Below are 22,722 nucleotides of genomic sequence, written 5' to 3' on the forward strand. Positions count from 1 at the left end.
AGTGCTGAGTTAAAATATCTCTCAGAGAACTGGAGCAGTGATCACAGATCAGGAAATCTCACTGCTTCAGCTTGCAGTCCATACTTCTGTTGGTGTTATCACTATGGCATCTTAAGGTTGTTGATGTATTATGGAGTCAAAAAATAGGCAACCAACCATAAACTGTAGTATCTTTTTAGATGAAAGTCACATGTGATGACAACTGCAGTCACAGCTCAGTGTAATATTCTAGCGCTAGCATGTCCTGGGGCATAGCTGTGTCATTTGGTACAACATATCCATAGTGGGTCTTGATGCTGTAGTGTGTCAGTATCACCAGTACTATCTTTAGTATTATTTATTTTATCGGGTATCCAGGTCCCATTTAATTTTCTCACCTGAATTTAACCATCTTGTTGTCAACCTAATTAATGTAGGGTAACTTATTTACCCATTAATGATGTTCTAAAGTGATTGAAATGCTCACTTTTGTACTCATTAAATCATAATCTATTAATATAATTTGACTGGCCCTTTAAGGACAATACATACAGATTTTACTATTGGCTTTATCTAAATTTCATTGTAAATGTTTATATATAATGGTAAGTACTCGGAGAGATCGTATGTGAACAAATTTGCAACAAAATAAGAGATGATACTGCAGCAAGATTTAACAACTTCCACCTGTCTCTCAATTTTTTTGCAAAGCTGTAGCCTATGTTCATTGACAGACATCTTCAGTGATGTATTTTTGACCATCAACATAGTTACCTTTCCCTCATTCAGCATCAGTTATCTAAAGATTTTGATTTTCTCAATGCTCCATGACCCAATTTTTCATCCACTTTCTGCTGCAACAAAGTAGAACAATTATCACAACAGCAGCAATGTATTGCAAACCACAATATTGAACAATGTCACTGACAATGTTAGAATAGTGTAGGCAGAGAATCAGTAATACTGCACTCATCACTTGCAAGCAGTCTTTGCTGTCACATGACAATCTTTGAAGTGTATGCTACTCACAGTATGGAGGAACAAAAATGAGCAATGAAATTTATCATTAAATTGTGCTCTGTCCTGGTGGAAATGAATTGAGATACCACATAGGTTTCTGATTAGAGCTCATCAGGTGTGATGAGACAGTTCTGGTAGACATTTTTTAAGTGTGTCCCACAGTTGTCAGACAGACTGGGCAAAGATTGAGGCCAGTCCATCACTGTGCCAGCATATTTGTAGTAATCCAGTACAGTGACTTTTCACGAAGTATTTCTCAAAATGAAACAACAGTTGGGGGCAATATGGTCTGACCCCCATCCTGCATGAACTACTTGGTGCTTGGTTGATACTCCAACACTAGCTGTGTGGTGATAAGTTGTTCCAAAATTGCAGCATAATGTTAGTGGTAGTTTTTCCTCATGGATAAATAAACAATAATGGAACATCAACTGTGCTAGGAGTAACTCTGAGAGAATACAATGGTTTCACTCCAGAAATAGCAATTCTTGGAATCCCAAAATGGTCAGTTTGATTTACTCTTGATTCCATTCAGGTGAAAGTGTGCTTCATCTATGAACTGGATGCAGCCAACATAAAATTCTTACCAATCATTGTGAGAATATCATTGACAGTTGGCCCTGCTGGGTTTGGATTTTGAATGGAAACATGTATAGGGTCTCGATATTTTCTGCATGCTGGAACCCTTCAGTGTTGTTTCTGCTGAAATTATTACACTGGATTTTGACAGATTTTGCTGAACAATTCCATTAACTGGAGCCATTTTAAGGAGTAGCCAAAGTTAGCCTGTGGCCAACATTCCCCGTGAGATCAGTCACACAGTCTGTATGCTGGAATTTGGTGAAGAGCTTGCGAGTAGTTTTCACTTCAGCGTTCTTTTGGAACATTAAGTCATGTATCAAAACAGGGTCTTGCTGCTGTAAGACTTTTCTAACATGTGGTATTCCAGTACCAGAAAAACATTAAACAGAACATATGATATCAACCTCTTCCTGTGGTATGCTAACCTGCTTTCACATTTTAGTAGAAGAACTGATCACTATGAGATGTGGTGCAAACTTCAGAATAACCTAGCTGTAACATTCTTAAAACTTTAACAACAAATGTCTGCTTCTGTGAAGCTTGGAAGGTAGGAGACAAGGTACTGCCAGAACTGAGGCTGTGAGGATGAGGTGTGAGTCCTGCTTGGGTAGCTCAGATGGTAAATCACTTGCCTGCAGAAGGCAAAGGTCCCGAGTTCAAGTCTCAGTCTGGCACACAGTTTTAACCTGCCAGGAAGTTTCAAATCAGCACACACTCCGCTGAAGAGTGAAAATTTAATTCTGGAAACAAATGTAGGGTTTGTTCCACACATCCAATCTTACAGGGATACTGAAGTCTGACATAAGGGTCTCTGTATCTGGACATCCTTTGAAGATATACAATGTAGCCTTCATCTTTAAAGTTCTGTTCTCCTCACTCAAACTTACAGAACATATGCATTTCAAAAACTTTGAGCAAAGTAGTTTCATACTTTCTCATCTGCTCTAGTATTTATACTAATGTAGTGGATTCAGTGACAATCCAGAACTGTTAAATGTCTGCTTAGGGGAGCAGTGAGAGGAGGGGAGACATGTGGCCACGGGTTTCTCGATGCTCCCCCAATCAGTGCTTAGCACCTGAATGCAATGCAAAAAAAAATTTATTTCTATAACTGAACATAAAACTAACTACTTGTGTTTGGCTACTGCTTTTTTACACATTGAGTTTCTCATTTGATAGTTCAATTTAATAGTTAACCTTTCATACACTTGGTACAAACAAGTTTAATTGGTACAATATTAGTCTCCTAGGTACATCTTTGGATGCCATGAGAAGACTGAATGACCAAAAACACAGTTCAAGCCCTTTGCTTAGAACAATCACCTCTGTCCAGGAAACACAGAGCAAATTGAATTAGGTGTGAAGCAGTTGGCTGATCCACAGTCAAATGATGTATAATGTTAATTTCGGTGCAGAGGCCTCTGAGCTTGAAAATCTTCACTTGTCCACATTGTGCATGCCTGTATGGAATAGATCAGAGTGGCAACCCTATTCCAGCAGTTTGTTTTGCTTTTTCATAAATAAATAAGAGCAGAGCGTATTGTACAATGTCATTTTCTGTACAACAGATCAATGGTGTAAATGACTGCTGGAGCGGAGAGGACAAGAAAAACTGCACGGTGTGCCAGGAACACGAGTTTGCCTGCAGCAACAGGCAGTGTGTGTCCCTGGAGGGGAAATGTGATGGCATTGTGCAGTGTCCAGATGGGCTGGACGAGAAGGCCTGCAAAGTCAGGATGTGTGACACAGGTCAAAAACTGAGTGTCGGCTTACTCTGTTGTAGGAACGGTTTTGTGTTGTGTTGTGTGTGTGTGTGTGGGGGGGGGGGGGGGGGGGGGGGGAAGGGGGGGGTTTAATTTTCAGCTTGTTGGCTGAAAGCCCACTAACTGATAGTCTTTTTCTTGTTCCTATTTGTGCCTAAGTATCTCCGTTTTATGCTAAGTAAAAACTATCCTTTCATAACATTGTTAAATTCTTTAACAAAAATCACCTATTGCAGAGACCAGCTTTGAGTGTTGAAATGGGACATGTGTAGCAAAGATCTAATGATGTATCCTTTCAGATGACTGTAATGATGGCTCTGATGAAGAAAATTGTAACAAAGGTAAGGTATATGAGTCACTTTAGTCTTAAATATCTTACATTTCCACATTCATGAAATTGAAGGAAAAGTGCATATTGAAAGCAACATTAGGTTTGATTTATTTTATACATACCCTTTTAAATAAATACACATATAATGTTCAGGACTGTGTGATGGTTAACTCGTCCAACATTCCCCAACTTTGTTACTCTGTTATGGTTTTCCTTCTTAACTGTTTGGTCAATGTTTACTTCATTCTCTGTAAGTATCAAAGAAACATCTCCTCTATATTATCCTCCATAAGATCGTCTTTCTGTATTCTAGTAGACTTTGGTGAAAACTGAAGCCATCTTCAGCCCAAACAGTAACCACGAGTTTTCTTTGACATTTCCTTTCCAAGATGTCTGGCTTTGCCGGCTATAGGTTAGATCCCATTCACTTGCGTACATTGTTTTGATGACAATATTCTAGTGCATTCTCAGAGATGCACTTCTTATTATAGATATTGCCAATTGCAATGTTGATGAACTCTTTTATATCAGCTTCATTGAAGTACACTCCTGGAAATTGAAATAAGAACACCGTGAATTCTTTGTCCCAGGAAGGGGAAACTTTATTGACACATTCCTGGGGTCAGATACATCACATGATCACACTGACAGAACCACAGGCACATAGACACAGGCAACAGAGCATGCACAATGTCGGCACTAGTACAGTGTATATCCACCTTTCGCAGCAATGCAGGCTGCTATTCTCCCATGGAGACGATCGTAGAGATGCTGGATGTAGTCCTGTGGAACGGCTTGCCATGACATTTCCACCTGGCGCCTCAGTTGGACCAGCATTCATGCTGGACGTGCAGACCGCGTGAGACGACGCTTCATCCAGTCCCAAACATGCTCAATGGGGGACAGATCCGGAGATCTTGCTGGCCAGGGTAGTTGACTTACACCTTCTAGAGCACGTTGGGTGGCACGGGATACATGCGGACGTGCATTGTCCTGTTGGAACAGCAAGTTACCTTGCCGGTCTAGGAATGGTAGAACGATGGGTTCGATGACGGTTTGGATGTACCGTGCACTATTCAGTGTCCCCTCGACGATCACCAGTGGTGTACAGCCAGTGTAGGAGATCGCTCCCCACACCATGATGCCGGGTGTTGGCCCTGTGTGCCTCGGTCGTATGCAGTCCTGATTGTGGCGCTCACCTGCACGGCGCCAAACACGCATACGACCATCATTGGCACCAAGGCAGAAGCGACTCTCATCGCTGAAGACGACACGTCTCCATTCGTCCCTCCATTCACGCCTGTCGCGACACCACTGGAGGCGGGCTGCACAATGTTGGGGCGTGAGTGGAAGACGGCCTAACGGTGTGCGGGACCGTAGCCCAGCTTCATGGAGACGGTTGCGAATGGTCCTCGCCGATACCCCAGGAGCAACAGTGTCCCTAATTTGCTGGGAAGTGGCGGTGCGGTCCCCTACGGCACTGCGTAGGATCCTACGGTCTTGGCGTGCATCCGTGCGTCGCTGCGGTCCGGTCCCAGGTCGACGGGCACGTGCAACTTCCGCCGACCACTGGCGACAACATCGATGTACTGTGGACACCTCACGCCCCACGTGTTGAGCAATTCGGCGGTACGTCCACCCGGCCTCCCGCATGCCCACTATACGCCGTCGCTCAAAGTCCGTCAACTGCACATACGGTTCACATCCACGCTGCCGCGGCATGCTACCAGTGTTAAAGACTGCGATGGAGCTCCATATGCCACGGCAAACTGGCTGACACTGACGGCGGCGGTGCACGAATGCTGCGCAGCTAGCGCCATTCGACGGCCAACACCGTGGTTCCTGGTGTGTCCGCTGTGCCGTGCGTGTGATCATTGCTTGTACAGCCATCTCGCAGTGTCCGGAGCAAGTATGGTGGGTCTGACACACCGGTGTCAATGTGTTCCTTTTTCCATTTCCAGGAGTGTACATCAAAAGAGACAGTTACTAAGACAAACATAATTTTATTAATTACTTCAAATTTGTCATTAACACATTGCAGATAGGCTAGTGGGATGAATGTGGGGCCAAGGAAACTGGTCATATCTGCTGTTTTCTAAGTATTACTGACTCATATGTAACTGATGAATCTTTAAGAGTAACAGATATTAAAAGGGAGCCAAGCTTAAAGATTAGCATGTCTACTTTAGTTATTGGGAATATTACAATATTTAAAATTACAAAGTATAATTTTACTCTCAAGAAAAGCGGGAGGTGAGTTAGTGAATGACTGTTTCTTTTGTGGTACCAAAATTATTCGTCACTAAACATACTTGATGTATTTGTAGTAGAATTACAGCAAATTGTGTAACCTAAAGAGTACACACATAAAATTATATCAATGCCATCATATTGACTCAGTCATCAACAGCACCTGCTATGTCCACTGTTTCTTAAAAAATAATACTATAAATTAATAGAAGGCAGCACTTGTCAACAGGCAAATTGCGAGATGTCTGCACATAACTCACATATGAAATGAGTAAACTTTAAGTGACCGGTGGCTCATACATAGAGAAAATTGCACCCTGACCTGTACTTGGCTCCAGTCTGACACAGTTGCAGCCAGAGCTATGCTTCAGTTTGGGCTTCAAAGTGTTTTAAATTGCTCTTTGAGTTACTTTATTAAGTTAACCTCCCTATTACAGCAATATCTTGCAGATGTAATCCATACCTCTTACATGTGTGTCATAAGATCCCTGGTCTGTGTGTTGTATGGATGTCCAAAGAATGTGAAACAAATACTAACAAAGAGATAGAGGGGCTGGCCAGTACTTACCTCAGCTCAGTACAGCCGATAGATACACACAAAACAAAACAAAACAAAACCGAAAATTTATGTTCCTAGCTTTCGGAACAAATGTTCCTTCATCAGGGAGGAGAGAGGGGAAAGAAAGGGAAGAAGGGAAAGGAGATTCAGTTACTCACAACCCAGGTTATGAAGCTACAGGGAAAGGAAAATAGGGAGGGTAGCAAGGATGGAGGCATGGTTGTCAGAGGGAAGCCAAAGATATTCTACTGTAAGTACTGTGCCAGCTTCAAACCAAAGAGGATGCATACAGAAGTAAAGAGGTATATAGTATAAAGATAAACACAACTATGCAGGATGAAAAGATGCGTGAATTGCTAAGAGGAAAGGGAAAGAGGAGAAGACTGAAGAGTAAATGGGAGTGAGGTTGTTTAACGTAGGTTCAGTCCAGGGGGATGGCGGGATGAAAGGATGTGTTGGAGTGCAAGTTCCCATCTCCGCAGTTCAGAGGGACTGGTGTTGGGTGGGAGAAGCCAAATGGCACATACGGTGTAGCAGGTTCCTAGGTCCCTAGAATTATGCTGCAGGGCATGCTCCGCTACTGGGTATTGGGCATCTCCTAGGCGGACAGTTCGTCTGTGTCCGTTCATGCGCTCAGCCAGTTTAGTTGTTGTCATGCCGATGTAAAAGGCTGTGCAGTGCAGGCATGTCAGTTGATAAATGACATGTGTAGTTTCACATGTGGCCCTGCCTTGAATTGTGTACGTTTTACCAGTAGCGGGGCTGGAGTAAGTGGTTGTGGGGGGATGCATGGGGCAGGTTTTGCAGCGGGGTCGGTTACAGGGGTAGGAACCGCTGGGTAGAGAAGGTAGTCTGGGAATATTGTAGGGTTTAACAAGGATGTTACAGAGGTTAGGGGGCCGACGAAAGGAAACTCTGGGTGGTGTGGGGAGAATTTTGTCAAGGGATGATCTCATTTCAGGGGTTGACTTGAGAAAATCATATCCCTGGCGGAGTAATTTGTTGATGTTTTCGAGGCCAGGATAATATTGGGTGACAAGGGGGATGCTTCTGTGTGGTCTGGGGGTAGGAACATTGTTGTTGGACGGGGAGGAATGTATTGCTCGAGAGATCTGTTTGTGGACAAGGTCTGCAGGATAGTTGCGGGAGAGGAAAGCACTGGTCAGGTTATTGGTGTAATTGTTGAGGGATTCGTCACTGGAGCAGATACGTTTGCCACGAATACCTAGGCTGTAGGGAAGGGAGCGTTTGATGTGGAATGGATGGCAGCTGTCAAAGTGAAGGTACTGTTGTTTGTTTGTGGGTTTGATATGGACAGAGGTGTGGATGTGAGCTCCAACAAGATGAAGGTCAACATCCAGGAAGATGGCTTGGGTTTTGGAGAAGGACCAGGTGAAATTCAGATTCGAAAAGGAGTTGAGGTTATGGAGGAAATTAAGGAGTGTTTCTTCACCATGAGTCCAGACCACAAAGATGTCATCTATAAACCTATACCAGGCCAGGGGAAGCAGCTGTTGGGTCTTCAGGAAAGCCTCCTCCATGCGGCCCATGAAGAGGTTGGCATAGGACGGAGCCATCCTGGTTCCCATGGCCGTTCCCCTGATTTGTTTGTAGGTCTGGCCTTCAAAAGTGAAGTAATTATGGGTGAGGATGAAGTTGGTAAGTGTGGTGAGGAACGAGGTTTTTGGAAGATCTTCGGGTGGGCGTTGGGAGAGGTAGTGCTCAAGTGCAGAGAGACCATGGGTATGTGGGATGTTTGTGTAAAGGGATGTAGCATCTATGGTGACAAGAAAGGTTTCAGGTGGGAGAGGAGTGGGAATGGATTTGAGGCGTTCTAGGAAATGGTTTGTGTCTTTGATGTAGGATGGGAGTCTGCGGGTGATAGGTTGGAGGTGCTGGTCTACCAGAGCTGAGATACGTTCGGTTGGAGCTTTGAAGCCTGCTACAATGGGACGGCCAGGATGGTTCTCTTTGTGGATTTTGGGTAATAGGTAGAAGGTAGGGGTACGTGGCTCAGGTGGAGTGAGTAATTCTATGGAAGCCGTTGTGAGGCCTTGTGAGGGACCTTGGATTCTTAGGATTTTTTGCAGCTCAGTCTGGATGGAGGGAATGGGATCCTGGGTAACAGCTTTGTAGGTTGAGGTGTTGGAGAGTTGACGCAGTCCTTCTGCCACATACTCCACACGGTCAAGTACGACAGTTGTGGAGCCTTTATCCGCCGGGAGGATGACAATAGAGCGGTCTATTTTCAGCTCCTTAAGGGCACGGGATTCAGCTGGGGTGATGTTGGGGGTTGTTGGGATGTTCTTCAAGAAGGACTGGGAGGCAACACTGGATGTGAGGAATTCCTGAAATGTCTGCAAGGGATGGTTTTGGGGGAGAGGAGGAGGATCCCTTTGAGAAGGCAGTCGGAACTGTTCTAGACAGGGTTCAACACTGGGTCTAGTATTTGGGGGCTGTGTTTGGGTAGTGAAGTGGTATTTCCAGTTGAGGTTCCGGGTGAATGAGAGGAGATCTTTAACCAGGGCAGTGTGGTTGAATTTAGGCGTGGGGCTAAAGGTTAAGCCTTTTGACAGAACAGATGTCTCTGGAGGAGAGAGGGATCTGGATGAGAGGTTTAGGACTGAATTGGGACTGGTGATATGTGGCATTTGACTGTGGTTATAGTTGAGATTTGGTCTGTGTGGGGTATGTGCTGGGATGGGGAGATTGAGTAGGGTGGCTAGGCTAGGTTTGTTGGCTATGAGGGGGGTTTGTTGAAGGTTCTGTTGTGGTTGGTGTTTGTGAGGGATAGGGAGAGGGACCCCACTTCTTAGGTGTTGCACTAGCACTGTGGATAGTTTTTTCAGGTGTTGTGTGGCATGGAACTCAAGTTTGCAGCTGGCTTCTAGGATGATGTTCTTGAGTGTGTTCTCCAAGCAAGGGTTTGAGAGGTGGAGGACTTTGAAGAGAGATAGGAGCTGTTGGGAGTGGTGGTTACATGAAGTAGTGTAGAGATTCAGGACAAGTTGGGTAAGGGCTAAGGATTGAAGGTTCTGGAAGTCCAGGAGAGACTGGTGGAAGGAGGAATTGCACCCGGAGATGGGAACTTTTAAGGTAAGCCCTTTAGGGGTAATTCCAAAGGTTAAGCAGGACCGGAGGAAAAGTATGTGGGATTGCAATTTGGCTACGGTGAATGCATGTTTCCGGAATGAATGTAAATAATGTGGTATAGGATTAGGGTACATAGTGGGTAACTGGTGGGTAGGGAAATTAAATAACTAAAATTGAAATAGTAATCATAAGAAGGAATAAAATGCGGAGGGAAGGACGAGAAAGTAAGAAATTGTGTTGGTAATGTTCAATACCAAAGGAAGACCAGTAAATAAGAAAAATACGGAAAAAGTTGACCAGACCAAGCAAGTATGTCCAGATCAGGGGAAAAGAACACACGTTGCTCAAAAACAGAGATAGCGAGTGGCGAAAAAAGGATCGCGCGTGCTGCAAAAGATATCGCGCGTACCGCAAACAAGATCGCGCGTGCCGCAAAAAAGATCGCGCGTGCCGCAAAAATGTCCCAAAAAAATTTTCTTGTGGCAGAGAAAGATAGCCAATGGCACAAAAATATCGCCAGCAACAAGAAATCGACGGAAATGGATGATACTGGTAGGTGTGGAAGAGATTGTTGGCAGTGATTGTTGGCTGGAAAACAGTGAATAACGAACGTTAAAACTATGGAATGTTGAATAAATAAATCAATAAATAAAAAAAATCAATAAATAAAAAAGAGAAGAGGACTATAAACGGAACAAGATAATAGGAGGAAGATGAAACTAGCACAGTTGGTGACGAAAATATTTGTTTATGGATACATAAAACACTGAAGAAGAGAAAATGTTAAGATGACAGACGTAAGTGATAGCTAACAAAAGGGACAAAACAATGAAGGATGTTGACCCTATAGGTGATCTAAATGATTAACGGAAAATCTCATATAGAGATGTGAAACAAATACTAACAAAGAGATAGAGGGGCTGGCCAGTACTTACCTCAGCTCAGTACAGCCGATAGATACACACAAAACAAAACCGAAAATTTATGTTCCTAGCTTTCGGAACAAATGTTCCTTCATCAGGGAGGAGAGAGGGGAAAGAAAGGGAAGAAGGGAAAGGAGATTCAGTTACTCACATCTCTATATGAGATTTTCCGTTAATCATTTAGATCACCTATAGGGTCAACATCCTTCATTGTTTTGTCCCTTTTGTTAGCTATCACTTACGTCTGTCATCTTAACATTTTCTCTTCTTCAGTGTTTTATGTATCCATAAACAAATATTTTCGTCACCAACTGTGCTAGTTTCATCTTCCTCCTATTATCTTGTTCCGTTTATAGTCCTCTTCTCTTTTTTATTTATTGATTTTTTTTATTTATTGATTTATTTATTCAACATTCCATAGTTTTAACGTTCGTTATTCACTGTTTTCCAGCCAACAATCACTGCCAACAATCTCTTCCACACCTACCAGTATCATCCATTTCCGTCGATTTCTTGTTGCTGGCGATATTTTTGTGCCATTGGCTATCTTTCTCTGCCACAAGAAAATTTTTTTGGGACATTTTTGCGGCACGCGCGATCTTTTTTGCGGCACGCGCGATCTTGTTTGCGGTACGCGCGATATCTTTTGCAGCACGCGCGATCCTTTTTTCGCCACTCGCTATCTCTGTTTTTGAGCAACGTGTGTTCTTTTCCCCTGATCTGGACATACTTGCTTGGTCTGGTCAACTTTTTCCGTATTTTTCTTATTTACTGGTCTTCCTTTGGTATTGAACATTACCAACACAATTTCTTACTTTCTCGTCCTTCCCTCCGCATTTTATTCCTTCTTATGATTACTATTTCAATTTTAGTTATTTAATTTCCCTACCCACCAGTTACCCACTATGTACCCTAATCCTATACCACATTATTTACATTCATTCCGGAAACATGCATTCACCGTAGCCAAATTGCAATCCCACATACTTTTCCTCCGGTCCTGCTTAACCTTTGGAATTACCCCTAAAGGGCTTACCTTAAAAGTTCCCATCTCCGGGTGCAATTCCTCCTTCCACCAGTCTCTCCTGGACTTCCAGAACCTTCAATCCTTAGCCCTTACCCAACTTGTCCTGAATCTCTACACTACTTCATGTAACCACCACTCCCAACAGCTCCTATCTCTCTTCAAAGTCCTCCACCTCTCAAACCCTTGCTTGGAGAACACACTCAAGAACATCATCCTAGAAGCCAGCTGCAAACTTGAGTTCCATGCCACACAACACCTGAAAAAACTATCCACAGTGCTAGTGCAACACCTAAGAAGTGGGGTCCCTCTCCCTATCCCTCACAAACACCAACCACAACAGAACCTTCAACAAACCCCCCTCATAGCCAACAAACTTAGCCTAGCCACCCTACTCAATCTCCCCATCCCAGCACATACCCCACACAGACCAAATCTCAACTATAACCACAGTCAAATGCCACATATCACCAGTCCCAATTCAGTCCTAAACCTCTCATCCAGATCCCTCTCTCCTCCAGAGACATCTGTTCTGTCAAAAGGCTTAACCTTTAGCCCCACGCCTAAATTCAACCACACTGCCCTGGTTAAAGATCTCCTCTCATTCACCCGGAACCTCAACTGGAAATACCACTTCACTACCCAAACACAGCCCCCAAATACTAGACCCAGTGTTGAACCCTGTCTAGAACAGTTCCGACTGCCTTCTCAAAGGGATCCTCCTCCTCTCCCCCAAAACCATCCCTTGCAGACATTTCAGGAATTCCTCACATCCAGTGTTGCCTCCCAGTCCTTCTTGAAGAACATCCCAACAACCCCCAACATCACCCCAGCTGAATCCCGTGCCCTTAAGGAGCTGAAAATAGACCGCTCTATTGTCATCCTCCCGGCGGATAAAGGCTCCACAACTGTCGTACTTGACCGTGTGGAGTATGTGGCAGAAGGACTGCGTCAACTCTCCGACACCTCAACCTACAAAGCTATTACCCAGGATCCCATTCCCTCCATCCAGACTGAGCTGCAAAAAATCCTAAGAATCCAAGGTCCCTCACAAGGCCTCACAACGGCTTCCATAGAATTACTCACTCCACCTGAGCCACGTACCCCTACCTTCTACCTATTACCCAAAATCCACAAAGAGAACCATCCTGGCCGTCCCATTGTAGCAGGCTTCAAAGCTCCAACCGAACGTATCTCAGCTCTGGTAGACCAGCACCTCCAACCTATCACCCGCAGACTCCCATCCTACATCAAAGACACAAACCATTTCCTAGAACGCCTCAAATCCATTCCCACTCCTCTCCCACCTGAAACCTTTCTTGTCACCATAGATGCTACATCCCTTTACACAAACATCCCACATACCCATGGTCTCTCTGCACTTGAGCACTACCTCTCCCAACGCCCACCCGAAGATCTTCCAAAAACCTCGTTCCTCACCACACTTACCAACTTCATCCTCACCCATAATTACTTCACTTTTGAAGGCCAGACCTACAAACAAATCAGGGGAACGGCCATGGAAACCAGGATGGCTCCGTCCTATGCCAACCTCTTCATGGGCCGCATGGAGGAGGCTTTCCTGAAGACCCAACAGCTGCTTCACCTGGCCTGGTATAGGTTTATAGATGACATCTTTGTGGTCTGAACTCATGGTGAAGAAACACTCCTTAATTTCCTCCATAACCTCAACTCCTTTTCGAATCTGAATTTCACCTGGTCCTTCTCCAAAACCCAAGCCATCTTCCTGGATGTTGACCTTCATCTTGTTGGAGCTCACATCCACACCTCTGTCCATATCAAACCCACAAACAAACAACAGTACCTTCACTTTGATAGCTGCCATCCATTCCACATCAAACGCTCCCTTCCCTACTGCCTAGGTATTCGTGGCAAACGTATCTGCTCCAGTGACGAATCCCTCAACAATTACACCAATAACCTGACCAGTGCTTTCCTCTCCCGCAACTATCCTGCAGACCTTGTCCACAAACAGATCTCTCGAGCAATACATTCCTCCCCGTCCAACAACAATGTTCCTACCCCCAGACCACACAGAAGCATCCCCCTTGTCACCCAATATTATCCTGGCCTCGAAAACATCAACAAATTACTCCGCCAGGGATATGATTTTCTCAAGTCAACCCCTGAAATGAGATCATCCCTTGACAAAATTCTCCCCACACCACCCAGAGTTTCCTTTCGTCGGCCCCCTAACCTCCGTAACATCCTTGTTAAACCCTACAATATTCCCAGACTACCTTCTCTACCCAGCGGTTCCTACCCCTGTAACCGACCCCGCTGCAAAACCTGCCCCATGCATCCCCCCACAACCACTTACTCCAGCCCCGCTACTGGTAAAACGTACACAATTCAAGGCAGGGCCACATGTGAAACTACACATGTCATTTATCAACTGACATGCCTGCACTGCACAGCCTTTTACATCGGCATGACAACAACTAAACTGGCTGAGCGCATGAACGGACACAGACGAACTGTCCGCCTAGGAGATGCCCAATACCCAGTAGCGGAGCATGCCCTGCAGCATAATTCTAGGGACCTAGGAACCTGCTACACCGTATGTGCCATTTGGCTTCTCCCACCCAACACCAGTCCCTCTGAACTGCGGAGATGGGAACTTGCACTCCAACACATCCTTTCATCCCGCCATCCCCCTGGACTGAACCTACGTTAAACAACCTCACTCCCATTTACTCTTCAGTCTTCTCCTCTTTCCCTTTCCTCTTAGCAATTCACGCATCTTCTCATCCTGCATAGTTGTGTTTATCTTTATACTATATACCTCTTTACTTCTGTATGCATCCTCTTTGGTTTGAAGCTGGCACAGTACTTACAGTAGAATATCTTTGGCTTCCCTCTGACAACCATGCCTCCATCCTTGCTACCCTCCCTATTTTCCTTTCCCTGTAGCTTCATAACCTGGGTTGTGAGTAACTGAATCTCCTTTCCCTTCTTCCCTTTCTTTCCCCTCTCTCCTCCCTGATGAAGGAACATTTGTTCCGAAAGCTAGGAACATAAATTTTCGGTTTTGTTTTGTTTTGTTTTGTGTGTATCTATCGGCTGTACTGAGCTGAGGTAAGTACTGGCCAGCCCCTCTATCTCTTTGTTAGTATTTGTTTCACATCTCTATATGAGATTTTCCGTTAATCATTTAGATCACCTATATGTCCAAAGAATGTGTACATCATAGACTTTTGGTAAGCAATTATTAATGAAATAACACCAATAGGACAAATGTTGTCTGTGTAGGCAGGTTTCGCCACCAGACATCTAACAGATCGATCCATAGATTCATTTTAGGACAATTTGTTATGGCTGAGAATTTGCAACGTAAAAGTAGCAGTTGATTTTTTAGACATAGTCAATAATCTTCCCACATAAGACATTCATGCATTGCAATGGCTACAAATCTATCAAATACTTTCTCCTGCAGTGATTTGGCATTTGTCTGCTGGAAGCCTTTGTTAAATTGTAATCTGCAACATTGCAGTTAAATGTGGAGAATGGGAGTTCAGGTGCCATTCCAAAACCTGTATACTGGACACGTGGGAATGTGATGGGGAAGTAAACTGCCCAGACTACACAGATGAACACGACAATTCCAGTAAGTGGAAAGATTTTATTATGTTAAAGCTTTCTATTCATGCCATGAGAGGATAAACTCAAAAATTTCACAAAAATATGAAAGATAAATTACTAAAAATGTCCCCTAGAACCTAATTAGGTGATTAAATGTATACAAAGAGTAAGCAATCATTGTTAATTTATTGAAGATGCATATATGTTATTCAATCTGCTTTTTCAAATGGTACATAAGTTACTCCTTATGTAGCTGCTGTAATCACTTAGAGGATGAAAGTGAGTGTTGTTTATCTTCCTGTTGAAGTTTTCAAGTGATCTGTTACTGTGAAACAGGTGTAAAGTATGATCCTGAAATACAAAACAGAATATGTAAGTTTTCCTGGTAAGAGGACTGTATTGCTTTAGTGTAAATTGCATACTATTTATTTGTGGCAACTGCTAGACATCTTCAGGTGGTTTCTGTGGGTGAATGGCAGCTGTCACTATACACATTGCAGCCATCTCCTTAGAGATGCACTATCCGTAAGTCAAGTACTTGAAAGGGAGTTGATTCCAGATGAGATTTTAGTATCTGTGTGGAGCCAGCTACTAGGAATAACTGAGACCTTAAGCATATATTCAGAGGCACTGGTGCTGCAACTAGGCATTGCTGTCTGAAAGTGGAACCAAAACAGGTTGCAGTGTGGGTCCTCTACTGCACTGCTGTGGAGCTGTATTCAGAAATTCCTGTTCCCCGCATTCTGATCTAATGGCAGTAAGTGCAGGCTGCACTTGGATTGCCAAAATCTCTATCATCATCAGCCAATTCAATCATTAAATGATGTGGCCTCTTTGAGTCATGAATTCAGGTAGGCTTTCAGCAGTCTCCTCCAAGTGGGACGGACTTGGGCAGTTCTCTGCCAGGTGTTACCAGTGGTCTCCTTGATGTCTTTGTCCCATCTGTCTGTCTGGTGGTCTTCCTCCAGGCCTCCGGTGCTCTCTCGGAGTCCACTCCAGTACTAGCTTCGTCCATCTGTTGTCTTTTCTTCTTGCGACGTGGCCAGCCCACTGCCATTTCGAGGAACCTACTTTCTCTAAGATGTCGTTAACCTTCATCACAAACCGGATGTCATCTGCCCTTTTCCTATCCTTTCTTGTATAGCCCAGCATTGATCTCTCCATGGCTCTCTGTGCTGTCCTCAGTTTCCCTTTTGTAAATGAGTTCAGTGTCCATGTCTCACAGCCATACGTCATCACAGAAAGAATGCATTGATCAAATACTGCTTTCTTCAGATTTACTGGCATTTTTGATCTGAATGCTGTTGAATTCTTCCCAAATGCTTGCCAGCCTAGCTTGATGCATTGATAGATTTCTGGCCTTATGTCTTCCTTCATATTTATAATCTGGCTAAGGTAGACATATTCAGTGTCCTCTTCTAACAGATTGTCCTTGACTTTCACATCTCCAGCTGGGACCCATTTGTTGGACATTACTTTTCTTTTGGAAAGGTTCATGTTCAAGCCAACCAGCTGACATTCTGATGCAAGATCTGTAGCTAAGTTTTGGAGCTGTGCGAAGTCTTTGGCCAGTAAGGCAATATCATCAGCAAATCTCAAGTTGGTAAGCCTTCTTCCATTAATTCTAATTCCATTGGCTTCCCAGTTCAGCTCTGACATAGCCATTTCCAATACAGCAGAGAACAATTTTGGGGAGATGGGATCGCCTTGCTTTACACCCCTCATGATGCGGAGTCTCTATAGACAGTGTTATTTACCACTGGTCCCAGAAAGTTGAAACTGGGGATACAATAGATTCCTTGTACCGACTCCAAGACAATGAGGTAATTGAACCACCTCCTCCATATTTCACTTAACAGAACCTGGCAATTTCCTCAGTTTTGCAATTGGTTGGAAAACAGTTATCTGAGGATTGTGCAGATTTTTTGACAGTGGTGTCTTCTCACCATTTTGTTCCATCAGTTGGACTCAGTACGACTATAATGTGGGATCTCTGTAAGATGGTGGGTGCAGAGTGACCTGATAGCAACCGGGTCAAAACAGTGCAGGGTTTTCTTGAGGAAATATCCAGATTTACACAACTGGATGTGGCAGGGGAGCCCTTCATTAATTAAATGTGCCATGAAAGCTCAAGTCAGTCTCTCTGCACATGGTATACATTCCAGTCTATCCACTGTTATCATTTAAACCCAATGTCACTAAATTACAGCATTATGGAAGATGTCACTGTCCCCCAGAATCTTAATATTCCTGCTTGCTTATTTACAACAACTTCTTTAATAATATCTGTATTTACCAACTCAGGTTACAATTTTAATGCACTTTAGTGTGATTGCAAAATCAGTATTACCGTACTGCTCTGTGTGAATAATCTGGTGCACTTCACTGCTTCCCTAACCGTGATAGCTTCTTCATAATATAGTTGCATGTGGGGACTGTTAGAGAGCAGATGTCATGTGCTGGAGACAGGTTTCACGCTCTCCTTCTTTTGACCAGATTACAGAAACAGGGCACCACAGTAAATACACACCAACTAGTCACCAACACTCAACTCACAGTTAATGCTTGGCAACAAAAGAGCCATTGTCTGCAAGCAGAGGAAAAGCCTTTATCTTTAGTCAGCTGAGCAACCCTTTTGTATCTCCAAGTTGAAAAGTGGCAAGAAAAAACTTTGATCTCCCAGTAGAGTCTCCATTTTCATTGTGTGACTGTATTATTGATGTCAATATCCATCTCTACCGACTGTGTGGGCACAGGCTATGCACTGTAGAAACATTACTTTGTGTTTGATTTGTGAATGGTATGCAAAAGCAGTCTAGATAACCTTCTCTATTACCTCAAATAGTTTTGTGAGTTGCTCCAGCAGTTCATGGGTTTCATGACTATTTTTGGATCATGGGCTCTGTTTCATCATTAAATCTCTGCATGACGGAAACCGCAGTGGGAGACAAAGGCAGTTCATCTAACAAACTTGAGTTAAGGAAATACTACACAAACTTGCAACAGACTGTCAAACTCTTCTTTGAATGCTTACTACCACATCCATTAATCCAACTTGGTAAGAATTCCAAACTCAAACATCAAAATTCTAAAGTCTAGTTCATGCACAAGTCTAATATCTGCCTTATGTCATCTCAGTATTCACAGCTATTCTGATAAGTTTAATTTCTGTAGCTTGCCAGTCTGGTTGCCAATATCTAGAACACTAAAAAGCTTGGAATACTGTAATTTCAGCTTCTTAGAAGTGTCACTCAACAGGTTTCTCTGCAAAACTTGCTGTTGTTGCTGTGTTCAGTACCTAGCAAATCTTTTTATTTACTTTAGACTGCTTGTGACTAAAAAGTCTACATCTTGGTATTCTGGCACTTTCACAAAAAGTTGTGTTTAATAGGCAATAAGCTTGATTACTGTGTCAGTAAGTATCATACAATATTGTAAATATGAACTGTTATATTACTAGTGTTTGTATTATATTTAGTGAACACCTCATATGCATTGTCTTGCTTAATGTGCATGTGGCTTTGAAGCTGGGGTGGACTCCTGCTTATTTAAGTTCCAGCTGCCACTGTCTGAGTCAGTCTGAGGCACCAGCATTCCTCTAAATGGTTTTGCATCTTACATCAAAATTAACCACTTGAACACAATATCTAGTAACAGAATTCCTTAAAGGACCTGGATCTCATGTTCTGGCATGTTGGGATTGTTAGAAACCTTGAACCTAATAATGAAGATTTCTGAAGGTTGCAGAAAAACCTCCAACTAATATGTAACCATTAATAAGTATAGAATCTGGTATCAAATCTGAGTTATTGAAAACAGGTATTGTTAGAGGCAGTGTTAACGTCTGAAATAAACATAAGTAAATCTCCTAGGGTAGGAGCCCAAAAATTAAAACTGGAATGTAAAGTTCTCAGTCTTGGTTGTGGAACTCAGACAAAATGGAGAGTTTATTTACTCTGCCCTACTGGCAGTATATTATGTGGTAATAAATTTCATAAAGTTGACTACCCAGGCCGGCTATTGAGTTCCAGATGACCGTGCTTTTCTTGCTGGCACACTTTTCTTTTGCAGTCTTCAGTGCTAAAGGCTGAAATAAAGCTGGAATACCTATAAATCCTGATCTACTGTTGAGTATTTCTTCTTTCAACACCAATATATTTAACCTGCTTTATATATAAATTGTTCTCAGGTTGAGTCTTATCACCACTATTTAGATCCAAATATCTTTGATAATGAGATTACATTTTGACCTTGAATTACCTGAAAATGAATAGAAAACCATTTCTCTGGAAATATGTTGTCCAGAGCTTGAGAATTAATGAAAAGTGGTGTTGAACAACAGAACCATCTTGCATTTTCCCTCAAGTGGTATTAAGCGTCACAACTTGGTTTTATTCACACTTACATATTTGTCTATACTCCAGAAACATTTTATACAGTAAAAACATTGTTAAGGTTCCTTATAAAATGGTATTTTTCTTTTGCTGTGCAGCATGTAGTTCTTGTGACATTAATTAATTTTTGTATAAAATGCCCTACCTGTAACATATCGGACTATAGATGCTGTGAAGTTTTAAGAAGCTATCAGGCTGAACATTATGAACAAATACTATTTTCTTCCACTATTTTTGCACCTACACTTTCCTTCAATAGATTCTCCAGTTGTTGATAAAAGTATTTGTATGTATAACAATTCCGTTCAAAATGTGACTAAATTTAAATGTTCCTAAAGTTTCACATTCTCCACTGATTCATTACTGAATTGTGACTAATAATGTTTACTGCTGTTAGTTTTTGGTCATTATTTAAGTTGTCTGGTTCCTCACAATATGTTTAAACATTATTTCACTACTGAGAGATACATAATGAAAGATTTAAAGCAGTGTGAAGGAGCACTAAAACTCCTTAACATGCAGGAGAAACAGCAACAGTTTACTGCGTCACAAAAGGGGTAGGTAACTCAACAGAGGTGGCAGTAGACTGGATCTCAAAGAACATCTACCATGTGAATGATGTGCTGGCTAGGTAGAGTGATGTACAAGTGGGTGTGAGGGGGTGGAACTGATACTCAGTTTGGTTAAAACTGCTTGTCAGCTGATTCATCGTCTCGGAGTTGTTCTCAGATTGGGGCTCCCACCGTAAGGCTGTCAAGTGTCACGAAAATGTGTCACTTCACTTTCGGTTTGTAATTAGTGCAGTAGGCATAGATAATTATATAGCATTTCTAGCAGCTAATTTAACTCCTTTTGGTTGTAGCAGTCTCCTCTGTGACTGCAGCCCACTTTTGCCAAAGTGTTGAGAGGTGCAGGAGACAGCTGATGTGGTGACACTCCAGCACTGTGTGAAATGAGTTAGGTGACGAGTAGTTTCAGTTACAGTGTATACCAGAAGTTGTTTCTCACCAGTGTTTTTCCCTCCCACAGGTGTGCCACCTGATAGAGAAGCTCTGTGCTGTCATTGTGGTGGCCGAATATGGCAGCAGGATTGGCAACGACACAGTCGACACACTTGTTTGTCAGTATATGAGAAGAAAGTGTAAGTGAGCTGTCAGGTCTCACAATTTGTGCAACATGAAGAAATAAAAAATTTCTTAAGAGTTTCACACAGGTAACAAAACATTACTTCAGTCTCAATCTGGCCATGAGCCTACATGTTCAGTAGTCCTTGCTGTTCATGTCTGTGACTCAACATTTCTGCCACACAGTGAGCAGCACCCTACCCCTTTCATAATATTGCTATTATTCCATCCTGAATTTTCCAATGTTTCATTGTGATTCCCAAGTCCATGATTTAGTTTAGGATTTTGAGAGTTTTCAGAAGATTGCAATATTTTTGCTATCAATATCTTGTTGGTACAGAGAGATTTCCTTAACTTTTAGTTTTGTATATGATTGGTGCAATAGTTAAATTCTTCCACTCACTGATTTGTCAAAAAGTGAGTATTACGCAGTACAACTTTCAATGCATTTAGTGAAAGGCATTGGGAAATAACACAAACAGCACATTGAAACAGTAGGTAAAAATTTTATTCTAGATCACATTTCTATTGTCACACTGGGAAAAGTGGATTTTTGTTCATTCTTTTTGCTTTTTCCAAACTACATAGTGTTGCATTACAAACAGAGAAGTTATGAATTAGAAAGCAGTTGTGAGCTATCAGTGCTGGATTTGTGAACATGTGAGGTGTGGATATAAACTAATGTGACTATTGCTGTAAAACATCTGGTTTCAAAAGATAAATATTTAGTTGTCATACACTCTCTTCCTCTCTCTCTCTCTCTCTCTCTCTCTCTCTCTCTCTCTCTCTCTCTCTCTCTCTCTCTCCCGCTCTACAACACTCATAGGGAATTTTCTGTTGATGGAAATGGGTAATGGTGTTAGAAGTCCTCATCTGTGAGCTCCTTGACATGTGCTACTTTATTCACTGCTTAAAACAGACTGAAATTTTGTTTCTTCTGATGCAGACTTGATCTTGGGAAAGGATAAGTGACAGTGTGGTATGTACAGCAGATATTGTAGGTGGTCTAAAACTGAGATGAGGTATTTTGCTACAGACCTATTTAACAAACAATGCAGTATGAGCCTGTGGCATTGACTTGATGCAGAACCTGTAATTTGTCCTTTGACAATTCAGGTAGTTTATTTTCTCGTGGAGTTGAGCAAGAATCTCAAGGTAGTAATATCTGTTAATAGTTTGACATTCTGGAACCCAGGAATGATAAAATTTGAAGAAGTTTCTCACCAATGCAATTTGGACTTTCCTTAGACACTTGTCACAAACTGCCTAATGCCTAGGGCATGCAGCACACTCGTGTCAGATTAAACAGAAAGGGTGAGACAAAGGGGGCACATGGCTGCTGTTGTAATGTGGCCTGTTGCTGCTTTGGCCTTAACTGATGCTGCCCTGTGTGATGCTGAGTCAAAGGTTGTACAGCTGCCACGGCTCCCCGTCACCCTGAACACTTGCAGCGTAGCTAATAGGAGACGACTGAGTTAGTTCAAATACCCCCCCACCCCCCACCACAAGCACAGCAATCTGATCACCTGTGGCCCATGACACTTCACATTGCTGTGCTGTACTGAACACATCTGTAAGTGTCAGATTATCTCATGAAATGTGTTTTCAGAGTCTTCCCTTTCTGACCGAAACAACCATTGTGCATGAGTGAATGGGTACTAGTGACAAATTTATGACAATTGCTCAAACTGTGTAATTCCACAGCCCAGGGTTTATAGGATTGGTTTCGGTGTTTCTGACAACGGTATAATTTCTACATGCATCACAGTGACAGTGTTCTGTCACAGTAACATGTTGAGAGAAGTTGACACATTTTATCAAATAAGCCTGCCAGTTGTTGCAAAAGTTCAAGTTGTCACAACTGATGACTGTTTAGTGAAAACCAGGAAAGAAAGCTCTGCACAGGTTAGTCATTGCCCTCACAGAAAACCTAGAAATGTTGTAATAAGAGTGCTCCTCATATGAGTCCCAAACTTCAGGTGGTTTGTCATATGCCAGAATGGGCAACAGTTTCACTGGTGGGAGAGTAACCTGTTGCAAACAAGCAGATGCCACTTGAGTGCAGTGGCGAGAGCCT

Source organism: Schistocerca cancellata, chromosome 11 (genome assembly GCF_023864275.1).
Source record: "Schistocerca cancellata isolate TAMUIC-IGC-003103 chromosome 11, iqSchCanc2.1, whole genome shotgun sequence".
In the NCBI taxonomy this organism is placed as follows: domain Eukaryota; kingdom Metazoa; phylum Arthropoda; class Insecta; order Orthoptera; family Acrididae; genus Schistocerca; species Schistocerca cancellata.